The 27,907-nt window shown below is 42.8% G+C and overlaps 1 protein-coding gene across 7 annotated transcripts in view; it reads right to left on the bottom strand.

Moving 5' to 3' along the window:
• Nucleotides 1-27,907, bottom strand: part of DNAJC5 (DnaJ heat shock protein family (Hsp40) member C5) — a 62,240-nt gene that overhangs the window by 14,302 nt on the left and 20,031 nt on the right. For 3 of the 7 annotated variants that reach the window (XM_072996696.2, XM_072996693.2, XM_072996697.2), the window contains exon 2: nt 11,731-11,824. The gene's annotated coding sequence lies outside the window, so the exon portion shown is untranslated. Of the gene's footprint in view, nt 1-6,350; nt 6,438-11,730; nt 11,825-12,745; nt 13,053-13,934; nt 19,030-27,907 lie in introns of those variants that run through there. The other 4 variants (XM_078391987.1, XM_072996694.2, XM_020812407.3 and 1 more) reach the window with 4 other exon arrangements.

Genomic DNA, 27,907 nt, shown 5'->3' with positions numbered 1-27,907 from the left:
GTTAGAATGCAAGACCCCTTGGACAGGAGAGTGTGTTAAAATGAAACTGCCCCTAGAGGAAATAGAGAGGAGACAGCAATACAGTCAACCCTCGACTTCCAAACATCCCTAGATACGAACTTTTTGATTTACGAACGGCTCCGTTGGCAAAAATTGGCATCGACTTGCGAACAGAGCTTGACCTATGAACGAGGTCAAGGCTCCGTTCGCAAATGGCTCCCTGCAAAAAGGCAGAGAGAAAGGGCTGGAAATTCAAATTTCCCACCCTTTCCCCCTGCCTTTTTGCCTTCGGCGCTCTCCGATGTCGGGGGGAAATTTCCAGCCCTTTCCCCCTGCTTTTTTGCCTTTTGAAATGCTGGAACGGATTAATTCCATTCCCATGCATTTAAATGGGAAATGGTACTTCGACGTATGAACTTTTCGACGTACGAATTAAGTTCATAAGTCGAGGCACCACTGTATTTAATGTGAGACCTGAGGAGAGTAAGACAGGAAAAGAGGGAGAAGAGCTGAAAAGGTAAAGGAAGGAAGGACTGGCCGTGCAGCTGGGGGGGAAACAGAACCGGTAGAATGAACGGTGTATGTCTATCCCAAGAAGGAAGATTGGTGGAAGAAGGGGGTCAGACTCCCATGGTGATGTCACATCCAGAAATGCCCATGGAGAGAGAGTGGGCTTGGTACCCCTGTTGCAGCACCCAATGCCCCAGTCAGAGGAAGCAGACGGGAAAACCCACAGATTGTGAATGGTTTGAAGTGAAACCCCCGATGGGGAACTCTCTTGCAATGCCCGAGTTAATGGACTGTTATGTTGAATGCACGGAAAAAGAGGGATCTGTTGGTCCAACTGAAGTTGTTGTTCATGGTTCTCTGGTGTTTGCAAATAAAAGAAGTGTTTATGAAGGCGGCCTGTCTCCACTCTTTGGGGAACAAAAAGGAGAATGGAGTTTCCCCAAAGTTGAACCAACTCACATGTAGTCTGAATAGCAAATTCAGCTTTTGAGGAAGTAATTGGACTTTTTTCTTCTTGCTGTTCCAGGTGGCTGAGAATCTATTCATGCATCTAACAAGATTCGGGACCATCAGCTACACACTGAGATAGCAACTGATGAGAGAATTCCTCTTGCCCTCTGAAGGTCACTAGATGTAAAACTTTTCCTACAAACAACCCACCAGTCTTCTATCTATTACAAAACACTTAAAAGGCTTAAAGTCTTACATAGTTTAGTGGGGGGGGGGGTTGCAGAAAAGTGGTCAGAAGTGTAGAATAAGCCTGTATTGCATCTTATATTTTTCCTTAAATTTCCTTTTTGTTTGTTTTTTTCTTTGGAAAGACAAGCAACGGCCACAATGTGCTCAAATACCTTGCCTAGAAAGAGGATGTGTGTGATAGAGAGACAGCTGCTATAGCCCTCTGAATTCAGCGATCTCCTCTTGAGGAGAGGCTGCACCACGGCTTCTTTCAAGGCAGCAGGGGTACCACATCCTGACCTAACGAGGTATTGACCTCCACCATGAATCAACCCAGGCAAACCAACTCTTTCAGATTTTATCAGCCAAGATGGGCAAGGATTCAGCTTACATTTGGTAGGCCAGACAGCTTCTTGGCCATGTCATCAGTTATACCTACTGTGAGCGGCATCCGCCAGATCGATCTTGTGAGTGAGGCAAAACGTTTTGAATGCCTCCCCTTTAAACAAAAAAGTTGGTGGGTTTCAGTTTGTTCTTCCTTTTGGAGACCATGTTCTTTGCCTTTTCAGTGCTTGTGAATGTGGCAGAACCTTGGATAGCTCCTGCCAGAAAACAGGGACTTGGGAAGCATCAATGATCTGACTTCAAAGAAGGCAGCTTTCTATATTCTCTACTTTTGCTCCTCAACCCACACACAGAGGGCAAGGGGAGACTGCTAGAGCCATGACTAGCATGATTATCACAGAGCTTCAAAATCCCTTCAGGCACAGGGAAATTATGGCAGTGGTAGTCCAATTCTCTCTCTTCCAAGTTTGGGATTACAGACATAACAGGCCAATGTAGCATCCTCCCAGGAACAATCATTTCTGCGAATTAAGCTCAATTTTACAGAATAAGATTGTTATTTTTGTTGTTGCTAGAATTAGTGCATAATTCAGATTTCAGAGATATTTATAGCAAAATGGTAAATATATCTGCATAAACATCATCAGGTGCAGGAACCCTACACCTTACTTGTCTCCCTCGTCCTCCCTCCCCTCCAGTTGAAATAATGAAGTCCAGCCCTTCCCAATTATATCCACAACTAACGATACTGCAGGGCCTCAAACAAAGCCAGATCATCATCTGCTGCTCTTCAGCAACATGTATCCTGGGAGAAGCCAGCCAGCCAGCCAGCTATTTTTGGATCAGGTCATTTCAACTAGCCCACACTAGATTAAATAGGCGTTTGCAAAAGGTATTTTTAAAGTGCTTGGCTTTCAGCCAGCTTGATTCTTTATCTTCAACTGTGTAGGCCTATGTACTTTGAAGAAAATGCATTTTTAAAAAAATGATTATCAGAACCAACTCATCAGAAAGAATCAGGTGCATTTCATACCAGAACCAAAGAAACAGATCATGTTCACATCCTAAAGGCATGGACTGACTTTCCCAGAAATAAAACTTGAAAGGGGGGAAAAAGCACTTGAGGCACCAGGAAATAGCAAGCTGCTGTCATGCAAAACCTTTTTTCAGCTTAGTTCAAATGTGGAATTTGTTAAACAGCACTTTCTTCCATGGTCACACTAACTTTCATTTATACTTTGATGGTACTGTGATTATGCCGGAGAACTTTGACAGAGCAGTGTTTTATTATTTAAATAAAACCTTTCACCGTGGGATCCAAGGGGGATTTCAAAACAGATGCTAAACTGAACCAGTGCAAAATTCTCAGCGTAGTTCTCTTACATGAATAATTTAAATCCTTAATATCATTAATATTGATATTAAAGTCTGCACATTCATCTGGAATTCAGAAATCAACTTCTTCAAATATATAACTTGAAAAAGCAAGTTTCTAGCTCTCAAGGCATCAGTAGATTCACTATGTGGACACACCTGGGAAATGTTATGTCAATCATTGTCTGTGTTGTAGAGAACATGGCCATGGTGTGAAAAGCTGTGTTAAATGAGAGAGGACGGAACAAAAATGTATTCCTAGATTTAAAGTACTGAAGGAAGACATCATGTCAAGAAAGGGTAAAGAGGGAATAGTGTAATAGAGTCCTTGTACTATGTTTCTGGGGACACGGTGGTGCTGCGGGTTAAACAGCAGAAGCCTCTGTGCTGCAAGGTCAGAAGACCAGACGTTGTAAGATCGAAATCCACGCGACAGAGTGAGCTCCCGTCACTTGTCCCAGCTCCCGCCAACGTAGTCGTTCGAAAGCATGAAAAAATGCTTGTTGATAAATAGGTGCCACCTCGGTGGGAAGGTCACGGCGTTCCGTGTCTAGTCGCGCTAGCCACATGACCACGGAAACGGTCTTTGGACACCACGCTGGCTCTACAGCTTGGAAACGGGGATGATCCCCGCGCCCCAGAGCCAAACACGTCTTCTTCTGCTTGCTGCACAATGCGACACAAGGGTAGAGGTTGGGGTTTCACTTTACTGGGGCTTATTTTGGGGGTAGGGCTTATATTACAAGCATCCTGAAAAATCCTACTAGGGCTTATTTTCAGGTTAGGTCTTATTTTCAGGGAAACAGGGGACATACAAAATCGGGGGGGGGAGGAAGAGATTGAGGAGAGAGAGAGGAAGATGGGCTTTTTTCATCTCTGGTGCAATCAAGGCACAAATGGGAAGAGTTCAAAAGGGGAAAAGAGTAAAAGAGGCTCATCCTCAACATAGGGCAATGCACAGCCATCCAGCGAAACCCACAAAACAAGATCAGAACGAGGTGAGTCACCTCTCTGGAGGACAGCAGGAAATAGATTACAGTGGACCCTTGACTTACAGACGGCTTAACTTACAGACTTTTTGAGTTACAGATTTCTCTGGCCGCAAAATTTAGGTTTGACTTGCAGACTGAGATTTGACTTACAGACCAGAAAAAACCCAAAATGGAACAAAAACGGCCTGTTACGGGATTAATCGGTTTTCAATGCACTGTAGGTCAATGGAGACTTGACTTACAGACTTTTTGACTTGAGAACCGCCTTCCAATACGGATTACGTTCTCAAGTCAAGACCCCACTGTAGATAGCATACGATGCTTGAACATATTCGTATAATTATTCTAAGTGAAATGAATTACTTTTGCATACTAAGAACTGCATTGGAATTGCTATGTATGCTTGAAATGCATTTCCATAGGCTCAAATTATACTTAAACCATATGGCACATCCCATGTTTCTCCGAAAATAAGACAGGGTCTTATATTAATTTTTGCTCCAAAAAATGCATTAGGGCTTATTTTCTGGGGCTGTTTTATTTTACAGTCATGTCATCTTCTTCCGGTTGCTGCACGATGCTGCACAAGGGTGGAAGGCGGGGTTTCACTTAACTGGGACTTATTTTGGGGGCAGGGCTTATATTACGAGCATTTAAAATTTTACAAATACGGGTCAACGAATATATGACGAATCGGCTATATTCGTCAGAAAAACTAATCCATTTTTATATTCGTCCCCATCTCTATTCCTGACTCTCGTGCCTCACGAAGCGTGTGAGCTGAAAATCCGTGGAAAAGGAAAGTGGCTGAAATTATCTACCCAAGCACATGAATCAAACGAACGAATCATACTGAATTATAACAGCAAAAAGTCCCAAGTACATCATAAATTAAATATCAATCATGTATGAAAGTAAAACTTGTCAGATTTCTTTCATGGGGGGTTTGCAGGGGAGAGGTTTCAGAAGCTAGGGGCAAAGTTCAACTTGTTAAGGACTTCAAAACAGGTCAAAGAGAAAGTTGCAAAGCTACATTGCCCTACAGCATGAACATACTGAAAGAAGGAACCTAACAGCACTGAAAGTCTGCTGCTACAGACAGGAGCATCCTCTCCAAATCTCCGGCATTATCATTCAGCACACAGGGTGGGGAACGCAAGCTTTGGTATTCCATGGATGTGACACTTTTTAAATATTGAGAGACGACTTCATATTTGAGAAGCTGTACACACAAGAAAACCTAACATAAAATTTGATTTTTTTTCCCAGTGTCCCCAAGAACACGTTACGCACAAGAAAAAATTGGTTTGGCTTTTGATTGATACACAGACAAAAAGAACAGTTAGTTTGGCTTTCTCAATCATAAATGCTTTATAAACTTACATAGCTTACTGAATGATGATGATGTAAATATTATGAACAGCATACATACTGCACCAATATTTAACAGATACCTAGGGTTTTCGTTAAAACTTGTATCTGTTATATAATACCAGTCAATGTTTTTATAATTTTGGATTGACTGTGCCTGTTTTTGAACAACAACAATAACAGCAACACACCATCAAGTCAATTCTGGCCTATGGTGGCCCTTTCCAGGGTTTTCTAGGTGGAGAGTACTGAGAGGTGGTTTACCAATCTTTCTGGGGACATCCTGGGACTGTGCAGCTTGCCCAAGGCCACACAGGTGGGCATTACTCACAGGAAGCACAGTGGGGGAATCAAACTCTGGATCTGCAGTCAGATACCTAAACTACTGAACTATTGCTGAAAAGAATGGCAAATTTCAGGACAGCAAGGAAGGTTTTTCACCTATGTTGCACCACTGTATCCTGGTTGCTACAGAAACATACCAAGATAGCTAGTAGTGTATTACATGTTTGGTACATAGCACATCTGGGACCTCTGTCTTCAGCAAGAAAAAGAAAATGAGTGAAGTAAGAAGGCAATTTCAACCAGATACACAGAAGGGGAACACTTAAGCATTTACTCACTCATTTCTTCCCCTGCAACCTCTTCCTACTAAGGCATAAGCTGCAAACTTCCAGAAGCTCCAAGTTGCCCGGCCAAACATATAGCCCCAGCCTCATTCTACTTATGAACTTGCAAACTCTGCACTTGGGGAATAAATTTAGAAGCAACGGTGGTGCAAGTGTTGATTTAAGCAGATGACAAGAGAGTCACTAAGTAAAATAAAATGGAAAGTGATGTTGCTGGCATCCAACTCCTATCATAGCTCACCACCAACTTATGCTGGCAAGGGGTGATAAATATTACTGTCTAACAACATCCGGAGGCTATAAACTGCCTATCCTAGTGTAGAAGTTAATATTTCCTTTGCAAAAGGAATGGATTTGCTTTATATACTATATAACTAGCAGATATAATCTATTCCTCCAAATCAGCCCTTTCTGACAATTCTCTTTCACAGGATCTATTGTTGTTCTGTACCTTTAAAGAGTGTGGCTTGCTCCACACTCACTGGCCATCTGTTACACATTCCCTCCACGGAGGATTCCCTTGAAATGGCTTCTCTCCAAAAGCTATGAAGAAAAGTAATCTCCTGGATTAAACAACATCACTCTTAACTCTCAATACACCAAGTACTAAGGGCATCTGGTTAGTCAGCACTGCTGGGATAAAAAGGCATGCATTTGAAACCATCTTGGCTCCTCTTTTCTTATTACATGCCTTGTTTTCCTCCAGTTTACCCCGTGTTAGGGTGTATCATGTCAGATTTAATTTAGATCAACAAACATCTATGTTCTTTCACTTATTACAGCAACTCCCTCCTTTGTCAGAAGAAGGCTGAACATCTGATCTTCCATTTTAATACCTAGCAGCTTCATGGTGGAAACACAGCGCTAGCAAATTTGGATACTGAACAAAAGGAAGAATCTGAGAGCTATCATTCAAGTTCTCCATACATTTCTCTTAGAAAAATATTCAAAGTAACAGCCCAGGACAATTCTTTGATGAGCTAAGAATAATTTGTTGTACCTACTCAATTAAGTACAAATTCTGTTTCCCCCCCCCTTGCAAATGCCAACATATCAGTCTCTGCAAGAGCATGCATGTATGTATGTTTTCTTTGCCACTGAACAAGAAACAACCTTGCTTTTACTGTTTATTTGTGAACTGCCAATGCTCCCCCTTCCAAACTTCAAGATGCTTTAAAATCTATTCCTTCACCAAAGTAAACAAATCAAATTAACCAGTGAGATCAATCACAGGTTGTTTGGCAAAGACAGTCACCTCTGAAACCAGCAATCTGACATAGACCACTGAGGTTGTCAAGTGCTGAAACAAAAGAACTATATCAGTATTGTAATAACCATCTAAAATGAGCTAGCCTGCTATCCGAAATTTCTACAGGACTTGAGGAGGCCTACAGACAGCCATCTGCACCATATGTATACTACTTCCTGTAACATCAAATCTCTCTACTTCCTCTGAGCTCTCTAAGCCAATAGATAACTAGTCCTACCACATACCTAATGTGAAATGAAGCAATAGGCTGCACTGTATAGCCACTGGGATTTTCAACAACAGGACTAGGTAATCATGTAGGCTGCATGCGACTCCCAAGGCCATTTTTTGGATCCCCAAGGCTCTTTCCAGAAATCCAAGAGAACTGCTACTCCTCCTCTGCAAACAGCAAAATTTTGCAAGCAGGCTTCTGGCCCTTTCTAGTTTCATTTTCCTGTGTCCCTGGAAAACCCACAAAAAGGTCAGAAGAGAATCAGCCATATCAACACTATTCTCACCAAATGGTATTTCCAAGATTCTGACTTGGGAGGCATCATGTAACCAGTGACAATCTCATCTTCCATAAATCTATCTCGTTCTCTTTTGAATTAATCTTAAGTTGATGGCCATTACTATGTCTTCAGGATGTGTGTTTTACACGCTATGATTTGATGCACTGCATGAAGAAGTATGTCTATTAATTCCTGTAACATCAAAACTATCCATCTACCCATGCAGCTCAGCTGGGTCTCCAAAAGTGGCTTGTCCTGAATTTGCAATTCCCTCAGGAGGAATTATCTGTAACTAATGTGGACTTGTTTGAAACTGACTAAATGGGTGAGGATATAAGCCTATGTGAAAGTAAAAAATCACACCTTGCTTCAGTCGCTGTGCCCAACATTGCCAACAGCTATAAAGCATATTAGCTGAAACAATACCTATAAAGCTGATTATTCCTGAATGATAATGATGACTACTTAATGGGAACTGTGATATCACAGCATAATCATCAAATGGAACTGCCAGTCATCACAAAATAGAACAAGAAGCACAAGAAGCATCATATACAGAAAAATCTAGAAGGAGCTTGATAGCAATGCTGCACCGGAGTGCTTAGGAAGAAGAGGGCCACCCCAGCTGAAGTGCAGAAATGGCCACCAAAGCTCCAGAAGATGGAGATGAAGCCTGTGATATGAACACAAAAACACAAAAGCAAGTTGTTGTTTTTAAGGCACCGTAGGCAATATAGACATTCTTGGATTGAGAACCTGGCAACTGAAAAATTTGACCACTTGCGTGAGAGACAAGTCAGTTAATGACAGGGAAGCGTATGCAAAAGTTAGGTGTGGGATAAGATAAATGCCTGGAAATGGCACTGAGATTAAAGAATGGGCAGAGAGGCCGTAGCTGACTAGCCACGGTTCCCTCATATGTTAAAAGCATGTCCCTCATGTTAAAAGCATGTCAAAACCATATACATTTATATTTAATTTTCCAAAGAAATGGGGTAACCAAAAGCAGAATTTATTCAATACAGGAGTACACATTACTATTATCTTCTTAAATAAAGAACGAGAAAACGTCCCTTCAAGGCAAAGATTGTCTTCAGCTATACAATATTTGAATGAGGGTGGGTACTCTGAACCTTGAGAGCTATTGTGGGTCAGGATAATGGACAGTGTGACAGGCTAGGACTCGCCCACTTGGGTTCAAATGCCCGCTCGGCCACGTAAATTCATGGGGGCCTAGCACTAGGCAATCTATTCCTTAAGTACAGTGGTGCCTCGCTTAGCGATGTGAATCTGTTCCGGAAAAAACGTTGCTAAGCGATAACATCGCTAAGCAAAATTTAAAAGCCCATAGAAACGCATTAAAACGTGATTAATGCGTTCCTATGGGCTTAAAGCTCATCTTTAAGCGAAAATCCTCCATAGCGCCACCATTTTTGCTGTCTCTTAAGCGAGGAAAAACAGCGGGTGGCCATTCTGTTTTCCCATTTTGAAACTGCCGACCAGCTGTTAAAAAAGGGTCGCTTTGCCATGATCGCTTCCCCTCGATAATTGCAAAGCAAAAAAACCCCATAGGGACCATTGCAAAGCGATCGCTTTTGCAATTGCAAAAACTCAGTCGCTAAGCGATTTCGTCGCTAAACAGAGTGATCGCTATGCGAGGTACCACTGTATCTCACATACCCTGAAAACTCTATTAAGGCCACCATAACTTGGATGCAGCTTTACAGTGCATGATGCACACACTGTGAGCCTTGCTGCAAAGTGGGTGTGTCAAAAGAGTTCATACATATCCTGGATCATTCTCGACTGCCGTGCCCCATGTCCCAGTAACAACATCTTTTTTCCCTCTCTTAGCTTTCAAACTTACCCTTTTCCCACGGCCAATTTCTCAGCCATACTCTTCACAACCAACCTTTTTGTTGTTGTTCTTCTCCTGTTTTTCCCTGTTAGCCCCTTTTTCCCTCTGGATTTGGGATTTCTGGCTACTCACTTATTGCTTTCAATGTTTTATTTCTCTAAACCCTCCCTTACTCATCGGGTTGATCTGTTCTTCTCCCCATCCATCTGCTCCACCTGAGACTTTCCAGCACCCCTACCTTCTGCTCCCTTGCTTGGGCCTATTTGAAGTTCACAGATAGTGCTGTTCTCCTCCCAGTCCTGATCCTAGCAATACCATTTTTCTAAGGATCATCAGCAATGATGGGGAAAACCTAACCTCAACTCTGGAGCTGGAGAAGGGATGATTCCTGCCTTCTTTCCTGTTCCAAGATTGGGAAGAAGGTTGGACCTCCTGAGCAGATTCTCCAAAAGATGAAGAAACACTCATCATGGCAAGCAGCATCGTGCATTGTGGCTAAAAGGTATGATACACAAGAAGATTCTGCTCCTCAGCTCAAAAAAGTGTTACGTAATGTGACATCCAGGCTGTCCTTTGTGACTCATCCCGTAGGTACTTTCTTAAACAACTACACCTTTATCTCTTGTATACAGAAATAAGGATTGCATGCAATTTTTTTTCTCGAAGCATACAGAAACCTGTAAGTTTAAAAAGGGCTAATGAAAAAAAGGCATGACTAAAAGACCTAGGAATTCTACCTTTGAAGGAAGCCCATAATCAACCATATGACTGAAAGAAGGGTTATGGAAGACCTGAAGTGCTTATTAATATACAGGTTCCCAATGCAGCAACATAGCAAGCAGAATATGGGCCAAACCAGAATGATTTATTGAGTTGTACTACTGGCAAATAATGGCCTCCCAACCCTTGTTCAAGATGTGAACAGGAGAAAGACTAGGCCAATCCGGCAATCCGTGGTGCATCTCCTGCATGGGGCAGGCACCATAAAACTTCTTATTAACCACTAAAACAGACATATCCCAATGACAGCTGAGGCTGTTTTTCTCCTATCAACTGCAGTAGACCAGGAAAAGAAAGGAGAGTCTACAGTAAAGCCTAAGTACTGAGTACAGTAAAGCCTAAGTACTAGGGTTTGAATAGTCTAAACCATAAACCATATTGATCAGTTTTCTTTGGATACTTTCCGCCTGTTACTTGCGCATATTTTTCTAACTCTTGAGTCTCAAAAACTGGGATGTATCCTTTGGGAGGAGCGAAAACTATGCTTATAACTAAAGCAAGAAGTTATTTACTTTCAAAGCTAATGCTGCACACTATTTTTTAGCCTGTGTCTAGCCTTTGGGATTTATTATATATTCACCAAATTGCTGTACACTAGAAAAAGTTGGTAAGACAATTTCACCTTAGATTCTGCACATGGATGAGGAGGTCTTTGGCAAAATGAATTTTTGTCATGTGCAAAATTGTCATTCCTTACTGAGATCTTGCAATTCTGTCAGCTACAAAGCAAAATGAATAAAATGAAAGGACTGCAACACATTTCTGTTGACTATGGAAACAGAAACGTGTACCAATGTACACTTCTCCCTTTAACAACACTGGGACCCCTGTGTAGTTCAAAATTAATGTATAACTCTTTGGCCCCCAACAAAGCATAAATGGTTGATTAACACACTTGAGAAAAGAAGGGGAGATACAATAGCACTTTTAAAGTACTTGAAAGCTTGTCATACAGAGGAGAAGCAGGATCAGTTCTTGATCATTCCAGTGCACAGCACATGTAATATGGCTACAGCACATGTAATGTGGCTCAAGCTACAGGAAGCCAGATTTAGGCTGAGTATCAAGAAAAACGTAACTTTTACAGCAGTACGACAATGCAACCAATTGCCTTAGTAAGTGGTGAGCGCTCCAGCCCTGGAAGAATTCAAAAGAAAATTGGACAGCCATCCGTCAGACCTACTTTGATTTGTATTTCTGCACTGAGCAGTGAGTTGGACTCAATGGCTGTGTAGGTCCCTTCCAACTCAATTATTCTATGATTCCTGGTAGCTAGAAAGGATTTTTTTCTCCATCTCTGCCAGCTCCAAAGAAGCACTGATGAACTAACTTCTTCATATGAAGAACAGGGAACTGCACTTACTCTTCACACATCATCTATTAGTGAGCCAAGGTTCAGAACACTGGAAAGAGGTTAAGAGGCTTCACTTGCCTTAACAAATCCGTCCTTACGAAACAGCCACACTAGATCCTGGATGTGGGATCCTTAAAAAGTCAGCTTTCACAGACTCTCGAACAGGATTCTCCTAAGGATAGAACACAGGTAAATGACATGTTAGACTTTGAATCATAAATTGGAAACTGTGTATGGTGGGAGGATGTATTTTCATATATCCAAAATTTATAATAGTGCTTAATCTAGTTCTTTCATGCTAAATAATGTCCCCTGATTTGGGTGATCCTTACTACTGTGCAGAAAAACTATATTTCTTAGCCAATCAAAACACACAAGCCTTTTACAGGTAACCAGATATAAAGAATGACCTGGATTCTGCTTATAAAGCCTTGCAATGCTATGTGTTCAATGTAATATTCAAATACAGGGGAAACACTCACTGTATGGTTTTGTGGTGAAATGTGTAACGTGCAATGCAGTTTCATGCGTTTCACTGCCTAGTGGGAAACAGTTCTGAAGAGAGGCAAGGCCTGGAAAATGCGACTCTGGGTTTTCTAGCAAACATGTGATTACACATGACTAACCTTCAGAAGACTTCTCACAAAACTAAAACATCTATTCAGTCTATGAGAGAGTAACTGTTTAAAAACGGTAAAACCAGGAAAAGAACAAATCCTCATTCTACAATCTATGTTCTCTTCTAATTTTGGGGGAGGGAGGGAGGGGGAATTCATTTTATTTGCCTCACTCGATTGCCTTTAAACTGTCCAGCCTTGGCCCTCATGGAAGAAACATCCCAACCCAAATGCATCCTTGCCTCAAGGAAGATAACCATGTTAAGGCACCATAAGGGCAACCCTGAAGCATCTCTGTTTCTCAGAAACATGGCTTCAACATGCTTCTGTCAGCTTTCTTTAACTGAAAACAATTAGTTAGAGTCGAGTTTCAGTTTTCCTTCCATTTTCCAGAGTCAACCTACTGACTTGAGTCCCATTCTGAGTCTATACAAAATCACTGTCCATTTGTCAGAAATTTGAGTTCAAGCACTCACTTGCTTTTATTGATCATGGGACCCGGCCTGCAGATTCTGTTGTACTACTCCGAGAATTATTCAACATTTTCTTAGCTCACAGACCTTTTTTTCTATTTTTTCCTTCTCTTCCTTTAATCTAGAGCCAAGTCCATATCTGCAAGAAAAAGACTTATCCTCACTCTTTTCCTCTTCACTTTCTTGCAGGATTGTTTGCCCACACAGAGCTTCAACCCTTGAAGAGCACCACTGAAGCTTCCTACTTGGTTTGTCTTCCGCAACAGAGCAGAATAATCACATTCACAGTCAGCTCTTCTGTCCAAGATATCTGAGAAAATGAAACCAAAATGCTGATAGGATTTTTAGCATTTTATTTTACATTTGGCAATAAGGGCTTTGATTGGGTAAATTTCAAGACCTAATTGTCATTTGACTATTGGGTTGATTAATGACTCTTCTGCAGACCTGTTGAAATTCTAGGAAGATGTGTCTCCTGGGGGGGTCGTCCCTCCTATTTACAAGCTGCTAACTCGTAGCACATAAAAACTGGTGGCCAAGGATCAATTAATTAATTTTTATTAGGTAAAGGTTTTCTAGCATCCTGAGTTTCTTTGCTGAAGATTAGGGTAATCACAAACCTACATGCTTTTTAAAACATAAGGTACTTCATTAACTAAGTTTATTGTCTACACACTCATGCATACAACTACTGCTGCTGTTGTGATACTGTATGTTATAAATGTCAGTTTAATGATTAACATAATGTGCCATCAAGTCACCTCCAACCTATGGCAACCTTATGAATGAGCAACCTCCAAAATGTCCTGTCATTAACAGACAAGTATTTCTAAACACCATGATTAACCCTGTTTTACAGGTTACACTGATTCTTGCGACAAGTTTAAGTACAGCAGCCGAAATGCTGTTGCTCTAATAAGCTTAGAGGATTAAAAATTAGCCATTTAAGTCTAATTGACCAACTTTTTAAAGGATCCATGACCTTGTACTCTTAACAAGCATGACACAAATATTGGGGTAAATTAAATCTTAAGAAGGCACATTCCAAACAGTCATGAAGAATCAATCCCTGTTGAGCACCAACAGAGATGACAGATCACCATATATACAGTAGATGAGCACATGAACCCTTGGAACACATTTTCTCCCTTCTGGCAGGGGATATTTGCTTTCTCAAAACCCAGCCCCTCACCCCATTTCTTGATAAGACAGCATGCTTCACTTCAGCTACACTTTTCCCATATCCAATTTGCAAAGGCTTGACAACAAAGCACGTCCCAACACATAGCTGCTCCTGCATCTAAGTGGAAGAGAAACAGAAGGGAAATGGAAGAGAATAGTTATACTAACAATTTGCTACTGCTGTGAGTACATAACAAAGTTTGGTGCTGTATGTAAATTAAATGCATTTTTATTATTACTCTTGCTCCCCTTCTCCCTCTTTTTCCTTCACCTATGGACAGTGCAACATGCTGAGCCTTTGCCCTCTAAGTGCCCTCCTTATCTTTTAACAGTGCCAGCCTGCATATACATGGGATCTCTCTCAGTGCTTGAGTTTTAAACTTTCTTCTGAAGACAAAAAAACAGCCACCCACAAATAAAGTATTTCTGCCATACATCAAAGGGGTCACAGACCGCATGGGGAAACTTTTGGAAAAAATACAACCTACAAACAGTATTCAGGCCCACCACAAAAATACAACAAATGTTACGGTCAGCAAAGGACAAAAGGGACCCCTTCACAACTGCAGGAGTATACCGGATACCTTGTAGTTGTGACCAGGTATATATTGGAACCACAAAACGCAGCATCCACACCAGAATCAAAGATCATGAGAGACACCGCAGACTAAAACAAAGGAAAAATCAGCAGTAGCTGAACATGCCCTAAAACAAGGTGGACATGAAATTCTATTTCAAGGTACAGAAGTACTGGACAACACCAGCAATCATTATGTTAGACTGCACAGGGAAACCACTGAAATCCACAAACACCAGCAGAGCTTCAACAAAAAAGAAAGTTTAAAACTCAACAAAGCCTGGCTCCCAGCACTGAAAAATACAGCCTGCAAAAGGTCAACAAACTCTATCCAGCCACAAGGACCAGTGATCGCTGCACACAAAAAACTAGCTAAGACACCCATCAATCACAGTGACAGATAATCTCTCCCCCTTATCACAACAATACCCCCCTTAACAATACATCCACAACAAAAAAAACACTGATCACCACAATCACGCATCTCCAGAAAAGGACAAAAGCTGATCCCATAGCTATAAATACTCAACTATCCAAATTCTTCACTATCCAAACAAATTGCACCACAGCACAGACAGAGTTCTGACTCCTGTCCTCTGAAGATGCCAGCCACAGACACTGGCAAAATGTTAGGAAGAACAATCTTTAGAACAAGGCCAAAGAGCCCAAAAAACCCATTAACAACGAATTTAATATTGTCATCTCTATGAAGTAGCCACAGCTGTTCATTATCAGTCTGTGTGACCTTCTGCAATTGAAATATATAACCTGCCACTGAACTATGAACCTTTGTCAACGGCTTGCCTTGGAAAAAATGCTGCTTTTCTCTGTAAAGAAAGCAGAAATCATAAATCCTGCACTACACTGCAAAACAATTGGACAAGAGGGAGCAAAAAGCTTCACTACAAACTAGATATGCAATGTTTTAACATGGTGCCACATCCAAAAGGAGACAGCCTGTACGAGTGTATTTTGTCAAATGAAGAGCAAACCGGTGCCTGACGTTTTCTACGTCATTTGACTGACATGATCCCAAAGCCTGCCTGCCTGCTCACATAAAAACCTAATGCTCTTTTCTCCCTGAGGATCACCAGATTATGAATGTGAAATGAGAGCACTAAGAGCAGAGCACAGAAATAGTGACGTCAGCAGCACCAACCAACACAGAGTGACTTCATGAGACTATGCATCACAGACACCAGAGAAATGTCTGGCTAGGTCAGCTGCATAACACAGAATGCCAAATATAGTTAAGCTACAGAAATACTTCAGCTAGTGCAAAATTCAGCTGTCAGGAGTGCATTTTGTCAAGCACATACATAACGCCAGTTTGGGACCAACCTCAGTGACTTCCTGGGTACAACTGAAATTGCTGGTTTAGATCTATGCTGTCTAGAGGATTTTAGGCCAGGGTATCCGAAGGAATTTATGTATGTGAACCTGTCCATAATTTGCAGTCTGCCATGAAAGATTTGCTATATATCTCATACTATAGAGGAAGGCCACGTTAGGGAGCATTGAAGATCAGACTGTTTTTGCAGAAGCACTGTGAATTACTTCCCAAGAGAGGTAATTCCTGTTCCATCATGTTTCATGCTCATATCACTCTCTCGCTCTCTCTGTACTGTGCTGAAAGGTTTTATTCATAAATAATATTTTAATCAGTGATTTTGTTGTTGTTTAGTCATTAAGTCATGTCTGACTCTTCGTGACCCCATGGACCAGAGCACGCCAGGCCCTCCTGTCTTCCACTGCCTCCCAGAGTTGGGTCAAATTCATGCTGGTCGCTTTGATGACACTGTCCAACCATCTCGTCCCCTGTCGTCCCCTTCTCCTCTTGCCTTCACACTTTCCCAACATCAACATCTTTTCCAGCGAGTCTTCTCTTCTCATGAGATGGCCAAAAAGTACTGGAGCCTCAGCTTCAGGATCTGTCCTTCCAGGGAGCACTCAGGGTTGATTTCCTTCAGAATCGATGTTTGTTCTCCTTGCAGTCCAGGAGACCCTCAAAAGTCTCCTCCAGCACATTTGTCAGTGATACAGATGTTTTAACTTCATTTTTATTATTGTGAGACAAGATCCTATTTTAAAAAAATCACAATGGCATAACTCTATTGCTGTAAATTTTACTACTTCACGCCAAGACACAAATATGTTGGGCAACACTGAATGTCAGTCAACCTCTTAACTAGAAACAATTCCAAGCTGAGGTTTATGCCAGTGGAATTATGTCAGTAGACATATCTAGTAGAGTACTGGACATTTTATTGTATTACTCCTGGTCACTGGACAGGATGATCCAGAAACCTATCAAATCACTATAAATCAACAATAACAGAGGAATATTTCCAAATGTAACAACAGCAGCAAGAAATATCCAGTCAGCATCTATCATGATAGTGTATACTATGCCACAGAGAACACATCTTCCACAACACAGAACAATTAAAACTAATTGTATGCCAACATGAAAGTGTGTCAGAAAATCTACAACTTCTGCAACAAAATGCTGCAATATAAGGTTGTCTATTTATGTTTCAAATTGCCCTCTTTCTGGATAATTAATTCAGTTCTATCTCCCCTACATTTTGCATCAGTATTCCATGTTCACCAAGCATAATGTCCTCGCTAGGCTATTTTTGGGTCCTTTAGATTTTTTTAATTACTTGTATTCGCGAAGGCTTTCATGGCTGGGATCTAATGGTTGTTGTGGGTTTTTCGGGCTCTTTGGCCGTGTTCTGAAGGTTGCTCTTCCTAACGTTTCACCAGTCTCTGTGGCCGGCATCTTCAGGTGTAGTTGGCTTGGGAGTGCAGTATTTATGGCTGTGAGATAGGCTTTTGTCTTTTTCTGTAGATGGGTGATTAGTGTGTCTTGTTGTGGGTGTATTGTTGTGCTAAGGAGAAGAGATCATCTGTCACTGTGGTTGATGGGTGTCATTAGCTGGTCTTTTGTGTGTAGTGACCCCCTGTCCTTGTGGCTGGGTAGAGTTTGTTGACCTTTTGCATGCTGTATTTTTGAGAGCTGGGAGCCAAGTTTTGTTGAGCTTCACACTTTCCTCTTTTTTGTTGAAGTTCTGCTGGTGCTTGTGGATTTCAATGGCTTCCCTGTGCAGTCTGACGTAATGACTGCTGGTGTTGTGTCCAGTATTTCAGTATTTTGAAATAGAAATAAGTAAATTTTTATTTACTTATTTATTATTTAATTTCATTTATTTTGGTACTTATGCAAGCCTTTGGGTCTCTCCAAGTCTACTGAAGCCTCCTCCTCCTGTGTAGGTCCGTGTCCTTTCTGCTACACAAAGAACCAAGCCTTAAGATTTCAGTTCACTATTAGTTTCTAGGTTTTAGCGTGCCGTTTGAAATGGTGTAACCAAAGAAGAGCAGAGTGGGGCAACATACCCTCTAATTTTCAGTCCCGCTGGGCAGGGCTCCACCTCTTGCATGCATGACCCCACCCCTGTATGTGGCATAACTCCACCCCTTGAGTACAGGGTTCCGTCCCGATCAGAACCTAATGCGATCGCTATGCAGAGGAGGAAGAGAGCTGCATGCAGAGGCAGAGAAGTGTGCACATGTACCCAGCTTAGAGGAGACAGTGGAGTGGGATAACATCTATACTGGGCCACAAAAACATAAAAGCAGGCAATAACATTTGAATCTTTCAGAACTCGTCATCAGATTTGGCACTGCAAGGGGGAGAAACAGAAAAGTTCAAACTGCATTCTAGACATTAGCACCTATGGAAACTGCAGTTTCTTAAGCACCAATAAAGCATGCAGAGCTTGCTCAGGGTGTGATCTTTCCAGGATGCACCTCTAGAGATACAAAGTCACTTGCCTAACTCATTCTCTATAGACCGTATGCACAGTATCTACATGAGGTCCAATACTCATTTTGGGGGCTCCGAAATGTGAAAAATTACTATGCACTGTCTGATTCTGGAAGCCTGCAGAAGCAATGCAATAAAATAAAGTGCAGTCTGCCCCACCACCTGAAGACCTCAGGCCAGCAAATCATGATTAGAATTTTATTCTTTAAAGCAACATCCAATCTTTTCCTTTTCCTTTCTTTCTTTCTTTCTTTCTTTCTTTCTTTCTTTCTTTCTTTCTTTAAACCAGACCCTCGAAAGTTGTCAAGCCTTGCTACAAGCAAACAGATTCTCTATTTCTGCAGGTGCAGGCTCTGAAGGCCACACCTCAAATTTCTCCTAAACAAACTTTTCGACTGTCTCTTAGAAGGGATAACTTTGCTTTCACAACTCAGTACACTTTGAAAAGTGAATGCCTAAAACAATTTAAGGGTCAAAAAACACATGTGAAAGGGGGGGAAATCATCAAAATAATCATTTTAAACAATATAAAAGAAAAATAAATTGAAGTATCATGAATGAACTATCATGAAAGAAGAAAAATCTAAGAACCACCGCATTTGCTGGCGTATAAGATGATTTTTTGGCCCAAAAAACATACCTCCAAGTGGGGTGGGGGGTCGTCTTATACGCTAGGTGCACTTCAGTTGGGCCGGTAAAGAGCCGCCACCGCCATTGAGTGAGTGATGTGGGCCCGCGCCGGCCGGGGAGGAAGGCAGGCGGTCAGGCAGGCAGGCGGTCAGCCCGGACAGAGGGAAGGAAGCAGAGCCGGCCATGCCTGAGCAGCCAGAGCCCACCACCGGGCTTCCTGTTGCCCCACGCCGCTGAGCAAGCTGCCGGCTCGCTCGTCGCAGCCGCTTCCCCTCCTGCTCCTCCGCTGCCACCGGCCGCTTCCCCTCCTCCTCGCCGGCCATGAATGTCCAGAGTGGGCCCGGGCAGAGCCCTGGGCAGTTGCCACTGGCTCCTCAGCAGAGCCATCCACTCTATATTTTGAGTGGAAATGTTGGGGGGGTCGTCTTATATGCCCAGTCGTCTTGTATGCCGGCAAATACGGTATATACAAATTAATTGTTTAGCATAATTGAAAGCCAATGAAAGAGGAACATTTCCAAACCATTACTGTTTGCACAATAGTAAAAACAAGAACTGAGATAAATTCAGAGGTATGGTGGAACATACATGTTTTGCGAGCTGGGATTCATGAAGAAAAACATCCAGTTTTTCTGTTCCCTCTCCCACAATTGTTCTGCTTTATATTTTGGGATCAAATCTGCTTTTTTACTTTACTTATGTACAGCTTGAATAAGCATCTTTTTAAAAATACTACAAATGTCTTTTTTGCTACAAGAAGACTGATATATACCATCTCCTAAAATCACCTAAAATAGAACACTTTACATGAAAAATTGATGAAATATGTCTACCACCTGATCAGAAAGTATTGATTGATTGATTTACTATATAACATCATTAATAATGATTTATATAGCAGCTATCAATAAGGATCCGGTGATTAATACTGTGGTTGTTTATTTATTTAAAAATTATCTACCTCCTCCTAAAAGAAATTTTTTTAGATGTATTGAAATATAGCCTTGTGGCTATATCCACCAATGGAAAAGGCTTCAGGAGTTAACCTCGAGGCAAAATCCGGAGCTGGAGTCCCGAAGGCAGCTCGTGTCGTTCTGCCAACTCCTGCGACGTTGCTGGAACCAGTTGTATTAGCTCTTGCCTTTCCATTGGACCATTTCAGCAATGTGGAGAGGGGGGATCTGCTGCTTGGGTAACAGCCTATCCTCCATATTACCTTACCCGGGCTTCATGCTCTGGAGAGGACACTCCTCGATTCAGAGCATGTTACCATAGTCTCTCGAGACTGAAGGATGCCTATGATGTGGAGGAAAGGATGGAAAGTTATGCCTATGCTACAAACAGTGGTCCGTTCCGCCTTTTTTCACCTTAGGCGGATAGCCCAGCTGCGACCCTACCTTGATGTGGGGGCGCTCACTACCTTGGTACATGCGCTCGTAATCTCCAGATTAGACCACTGTAATGCGCTCTACGTGGGGCTACCTTTGGGGTTGCTGCGGAAACTACAGGTGGTGCAGAATGCGGCGGCCAGATTAATCAGTGGTGTGAAAAAATACCAACATATTTCACCCACTCTGGCCGCCTTGCATTGGCTGCCCATCCGTTTCCGCATCGACTTCAAAGTGTTGATGCTCACGTACAAAGCCCTAAACGGTTTAGGGCCTCGATACTTGGCGGAACGCCTTCTCCCGCCAAGATCTACCCGTGTCACTCGCGCGAGCCAGGAGGTGAGGTTGAGGAGCCTAACGCCGAGGGAGGCCCGGAAGGAGAAGACAAGAAATCGGGCCTTCTCGGCGGTGGCTCCTCGCCTCTGGAACAACTTACCTCCTGTGATCCGCAGGTCTCCCTCGCTGGGTGCCTTTAAGAAGCAATTGAAGACTTGGTTGTTCCGGCAGGCCTTTCCATCATACTCCTCTTGACCCCCCTTTTTTTTGTTTTTGTTTTCTGTTTTGTATATTATATGATGTAATGTAGTGCCTTCTTTTTTTAGAATTGTCTGTTTTCGTTGTTTATATTATCTTTATGGTTGTTAGCCGCCTAGAGTGGTCCGTTTGGACCAGATAGGCGGGATATAAATCAAATAAATAAATAAATAAATAAATAAACAGAATTTCAGCCAACAGTTATCAGAGTACTATACAGTGGTGCCTCGTATAACGAGTGCCCCATTTAACGACGAATTCGCATAGCGATGGCAAAAATGCCATTGCTTTTGCAATCGTATAACGAAGGTGCCTATTGGGAAAAATCGCTTTGCGATGTTTTCCCCATAGGCACCATTTTCCCCCAGCTGAGCGGCGGGAGCCTCCAAAGGAGCCCTCCCGCCACTCAGCTGGGGGAAAATGCCTGGGGTGGCCTTCGAAGGACCCTTCGGAAGGGTCCTTCTGAGGCCACCGCGGGGGGAGGGGGGATCCGATGCCTGTCAGGCATCCTGGGCTCGGATCCCACCCGCCGCCGGTTACCCAGCCTTGGGTAACCGGCGGCGGGTGGGATCCGAGCTCGGGATGCCTGAAAGGCATGCGGATCCCCCCGCTCTCCCACCCTCCCCTCGCGGCTTGGATCGGACCCGCGGGGGCGAGTCCAGCCATGCCCGGGGTAGCCCCCGCGGGTCAGATCCAAGCCGGATCCAAGCCGTGGGGGGAAGGTGGGGAGACCCGATGCCTGTCAGGCATCCTGGGCTCGGCAGCGCGGGACGGCAGGGACAGGGTGGAGGGGTCCCGAAGGCTTCCAGACTTTTGCCTGGAAGCCTTTGGTTCCCCCCCACCCTGTCCCCTTCGCTGGCAGCCACCCCCCGCCGCTTTCCCCAGCCTGGATCGGGCTCCTGGGAGTCCGATTCCGGCTAGGGAAGGCACCGCGGGGCGGCGGGGACAGGGTGGAGGGGTCCCGAAGACTTCCAGGCTTTTGCCTGGAAGCCTTCGGGATCCCCCACCCACCCTGTCCCTGCCAGTTTTTAGTCCATTGGAACACATTAACCAGGTTTTAATGCGTTTCAATGGGCTTTTTTATTTCGCTTTACGATGTTTCCGTATAGCGACGTTAATCCTGGAACGGATTAACGTCGCTATACGGGGCACCACTGTATGTACTTTTCCTCCCCAACGGAAAGCTGGTCAACACAAAAGGAAAGAGGATGTGGGAAAGTAAAAATAATTCCAAAGTTTCCATTTTAATAAAATATCGCTTGTTACTATGTTTGATCCTGAAAATGTTAGCTAAACCAGCCATAAAATCCAAGTGTCTAAGCCAGGTTCTTTTGAAACTGACCAGAGTTTTCATTAAACTACCATCTCGGCCTTCAACGTAAGGCAAAATCAAGTCTTGTACAAACCGAAACTCAACATGTTCCATTGCTCCTGGAAAACTATTTGGAGTTAGCAAGATAAATAGTAAAGTAGCCAAGCTTGCTGATGACACCAAATAATTTAGAGAAATAGAAACAGAAAAGAATCCCAAAAAGTTCTAGTAATGAAATGAAAAGTCACCGAACAGTTGAATACGGCTCAAAGTACTGTAAGTAAATGCCAATAGATGCACAAAAAGGGGGAGGAAATGCCTCACGTATATTCCAATGAGTCAGAGTTGATAGAGAGTGACTAAGAAAGTGGTGAAGATTGATAAAAAATATTGACCCAGTATGTGACAGTAGCAGAAAAGACAAAATCTTTGTTAGGCATTCATTAAGAAACAGATCAAAAATAGAACGCTAACATTATAATGTGTTTATACAAATCTACTGTGTGATCACACCTGTGATACAGTTCACAATTTCAGTGTCTCTCCAAAGGGCTGTAGCTGAGCTGGAGAACATGCAGAAAAGGAACTGAGGAGGGAACTGGAATACGTCTGCTGCAAAGGAAAGGATTCACTATTTAGGGCTTTCTAGTTTAGGAAAGTAGGGTGATGAGGCAGGGAACATGATGGATTTATAGAATTATTCATAATGTAAGGAGACGAAGACTCCTCTCATAACAACAGAACATGAAGCCATTCAGTGAAACTGAATGATGGGAAATTCAGAGCAGGCAAATGTATATACAGCACTAACAAATTTTGCTACCACAAGATGCACAGATGAATGTCAAATTAAATAGCTTTTTTTAATAAAAGGCCAATGTGGGGGAAAAAAGCTTACAGGTGCTTGGTCCTATGGTTATAGAAAATTTCCAGATCAGACAGCATGCCTCAAAACAACACTTGTTGAAGAACACAACTGAGAGGGGTATGTTACACTTAAGTCCTGCTTAAATGCTTTTTATAGGCACTGTTTGTCTACTGTGGAAGGATGCTGGATGAGGCAGGCTTCCGCAATAAATATGAGCAATGCGAGCTAAGGAAGTTGAGCTCACACATTTTAATGCATACAAAAGAAGAACATTTGGCAACTACAGCTAGATATTCAGGCACAATGCTTGAAAGAAAAATTGCTTCAAAGAGCATTCTCTTTACAACCACAACATTTTGGTGAAAAATCTAGCAGTAGCAGCAGCAACAGAGGTGGGCCTTGCAAAAACAGGCAGGGAAGGTATATATAGTGTATAAAGGTAAAGGTTCCCCTTGACATTTAGTCCAGTCATGTCCGACTCTAGGGCGCGGTGCTCATCCCTGTCTCCATGCCATAGAGCCAGTGTTTGTCCGTAGACCGTTTCCGTGGTCATGTGGCCAGCGCGACTAGACACGGAACACCGTGACCTTCCCATTGAGGTGGTCCCTATTTATCTACTTGCATTTGCATGCTTTCGAACGGCTAGGTTGGCAGGAGCTGGGACGAGTGACGGGAGCTCACTCTGTCACGTGGATTAAATCTTAATGACGGCTGGTCTTCTGACCTTGCAGCACAGAGGCTTCTGCAGTTTAACCCGCAGTCCCACCATGTCCCATATACAGTGTATATCTCAATGCAAATGACTATCAAAAAGTAGCAGAATTATTCAAGGGTATTTGGTTTAGTAACACCTAGCTGTTAACTAGCCTCTTAATTCCTGGGGAAGCAGTAAGAGTGGACTTAGTTTTTCATACATGCCTTCTCCATTTTGGCTTTATTTTTGAAAAATAAATCATGACACGGTATGTCATGTGTTGCCGTTCATCTGAGGTTCTATTTACCTAACTTTCAGACCTGCTAAGGAACAGTTGATTTTTATTATGTCCTGATACACAAAACCATAGAATTCAAAGAGGATGTACTTTTGTTTTCACATGACTGTAGGTTTTCTGGGAGGGAATAATTTTCTATTTACAAAGGGAAAGGATCTTGGAAAGGCCCTTGTTGTCATAGTGCTAAAAATTCAAGACACCCTTATAGCCGTGAACAAATAACAATAGGAGCCCCACAGAGCAATGATTAAACTGCAGTACTGCAGTCAAAAAAACCTCTGTTCATGAACTTTGTTCCAACTCTGATGGGTTCAGATAGCCAGCTCAAGGTTGATTCATCATTCCAAGGTCGGTAAACGGAGTACCCAGCTTGCTTGCATGACAGCAATGTGCAGCTGGCATAATTAAATTGTACAACACCAAGAGAATGGTTTAAGTGCTATGGGGCAGTACATAAGCAACACATTTTGCTTTAATAACACAATTTTTTTAAAAAAACCACACACACACATATGCCAGACATCCAGGTGGGGAAAAAAGAAAATTGCTGCCTGAACCTCTGAAGACCAGACGGAACAATGGTGGAACTCAACAGAAGGACGGTTCCTAAAAGGGCAGAATTTTAACAGACATTTTCATCAACTCGAGCAAACACAAGACACTGCCCTAGTGAATAGTTAGTTGGACTGTGTTACTTGGCCTGTGGTGTAGATGCTTGTATTTTTAGTGGGGACTTTTAGTGGGTGGGGAGTGTTTGGGGAATTTTATGTGTGTGCATGTGTCTGGTCTCTGGTTGTCTGTGAATTTCATTGTATGGGTATACTGTGTATATACTTACAATGACAATAAATCAATAAATAAAATTAATAAAATTAAATAAAAGCTAATCTTTAAAAACTGCTGTGGACTCTTTGGTGTTCAAGCAAAACTGAACATTTTGGGATATTCTTCACATCCATAAAACAGTTTGCCCTTTCTGTAATACTTTTTTCTGTAACCTTGGAAAGTGAGATGGGACACACACACACACACACACACACACACACACACACACAAACACACACACACACACACACACACTTTACAGGAACTTTAGATAAATATCTACCTATTGCATGCATCCAGAATTACTACATATTCTAAAGCTCTCTTTGAAATATTACACGAAAGGTACAGTTGCTGCATTAACAGAGGGATTCATCTTTTCTGGAACAAATGAAGCATTAATTAAATTTCCTTCATGGAAGAATATTTGGTCAATTATCAGTCTCAGACTGAACCCTTTGTTTCTGTTTCCCAAGTGAGCCAGCTGCTGCTGCTTTTGCAACATCAGAAACTGTCAAGTAGAAAAAAAAGACAGCCCCCTATATCCAGCCCACTCTGGATCTGCTGCCAGCACCAGCTGCTCCAGGTCTGCCTGACGAAGCCCCAGCACCATGGCTGCAGCCACCTTCTCAGGTTTGGCTGCGGGGGGGGGGGGGGGAGTAGCGATCTGGTGATTTATGGCTTGTGTGCCAGCAGAAAGGGCTCCGCATTCCAGCTGTGGCACGTGTGCCATAGGTTCGCCATCGCTGGTACTGTATATGCCATCAGCTTCTTGTTAAGCCATACTCTCTTTGTGAGTCTTGAGAATGGTAGCTGCCTTGCCAATGCATTTATCCAGCTCGACATCTAGAGAGAATGTGTCAGAGATCGTTGAGCCAAGGTACATGAAATCATGAACAACCTCCAATTCTTGTCTAGAGATGGTAATAGAGGGAGGTGAGTCCACGCCCTGGCCCATGATTTGTGTTTTCCTCAGGCTGATTCATAAGTTGTTGGAGCTCTTAGGCAAAATGGGTAACAACAACTGCATCATCGGCGAAGAGGAAGTCCCGCATGCATTTCAGCTGAACTTTGATCTCTGTTCTCAATCTAGAGAGATTAAAGAGCTTTCCATCTGATCTAGTCTGGAGATAGACGCCTTCTGTTGCAGTTCCAAAAGCATGCTTCAGCATGACAGTAAAAAAGATCCCAAACAGAGTCAGTGCAAGGACACAGCCCTGTTTTACTCCACTTCAAATGTCAAAGGGATCTGATGTTGAGCCATCAAAAACTACAGCGACCTTCATTTCCTCATGAAAGGACATGATGATGTTAAAGAGTCAAGGTGGACATCCAATCTTGGGCAGTATTTTAAAAAGACCGTCCCTGCTAACCAAATCAAAGGCCTTTGTGAGATCTTTGAAGGCCACAAAGAGTAGCTGTTGTTGTTCCCTACATTTCTCCTGCAGCTGTCGGAGGGAGAATACCATGTCAGTGGTGAATCTATTAGCTCGAAATCCACACTGATTCTGGATAGACTCTGTCTGCAAGCACCCGGAGCCCCCTCAGCACAACACAGGCAAGCAGCTTTCCTACAACACTGAGAAGACAGATGCCACGGTAGTTATTGCAGTCAGCCCTGTCGCCTTTGTTCTTATACAATGTGATGATGTTTGCATCCTTCATGTCCTGTGGTACTCCACCTTCCCTCCAGCAAAGACAGAAGATTTCATACAGTTCAGTGGTGATGACCTCTTTACAGTACTTCAGCACCTCAACAGGGATGTTATCCTTCCTAGGTGCCTTGCCAGAGGTGAGGGAATCCAAGGCCGTTTTCATTTCTGCTAAAGTTGGTTCACTGTCCAACTCTCCCAAGACAGGCAGGCACTCCATGTTACTTAACGCCTCTTTGGATACTACATTCTTTCTGGAATATAGCTCAGAGTAGTGCTGCACCCAGCGTTCCATCTGCTGTGCTCAGTCCTGGATAATCACACCTGTAGCAGACTTCAAGGGAGCAGATTTATTCTGTATTGGACCTAAAGCCTGCTTGATACCGTCATACATTCCTTTGATGTTACCTGTGTCCGCTGCTGTTTGTATCTGAGAGTAGAGCTGAAGCCAATAATCATTAGAACATCTCCTGGCAGTCTGTTGGACTTTGCTACGAGTAACTCGAAGAGCCTGCAAATTTTACTCACTAGGACAGGCTTTGTATGCTGCTAGAGCTCTCCTCTTTTCCTCGATGCCTGACATGAACTCCTCCGAATGGGCTTCAAACCAGTCGGCCATCTCTTTGGTCTTCTTGCCAAATGTGGATAAGGCGGTGTTATAAACAACGTTCTTGAAATGCTCCCATCGTTCAGGTGCATCAGCTGAGCCTGGAAGAGTTTCCTCAAGTGCTTGAGCAAATTCCTCCACTCTGATCATGAGTCTTGCTGATGCCAATACGTGGTCTTCCTTCCTTTTTCGTATGATACAATCTTTTTATTCACAGTTTGACTCTGCAACACACCAGAAAGTGATCACTATCACAATCGGCACCCTGATAACTGTGTGTGATTATACTAGGAAGGCTAGGGCATCTAGTGAGGATTGGATCGAGCTGATGCCAATGCTTCAATCTTGGATGTCTCCAAGGGACTCCATGTTGAAGCTTCGTATTAAAGAATGTATTGATGACACAAAGAACATAGTAACAGCAAAACTCCAGCAAGCGTTAGCCATTTTCGTTCATCTTCCCAATGCCAAAACGGCCTAGACAAGTGGGCCAAGAATTTGTGATCAGCATCAATTCTAGCGTTAAAATCTCTGAAAATGAACAGTGGCTCTTTGTCGGGGATTTTCTTGATAGTAGCTGCCAGAGTGTCATAAAATTTGTCTTGCTGTAGATAACAGTGTGGGTGCATATGCACTAATGAGGGTGACTGGTCCTGTTGATGAGTGGAGCTGCAGAGACAGGATTCTTTCACTCTCCACAGTAGGTGGAACAATGGATGTCAGCAGAGTAATTCTAACTGCAAAGCCAACACCATATTCCCTGGTCTCA

Source organism: Pogona vitticeps, chromosome 4 (genome assembly GCF_051106095.1).
Source record: "Pogona vitticeps strain Pit_001003342236 chromosome 4, PviZW2.1, whole genome shotgun sequence".
Classification (NCBI taxonomy): Eukaryota; Metazoa; Chordata; class Lepidosauria; order Squamata; family Agamidae; genus Pogona; species Pogona vitticeps.
This window is presented reverse-complemented; position numbering and strand designations above follow the sequence as displayed.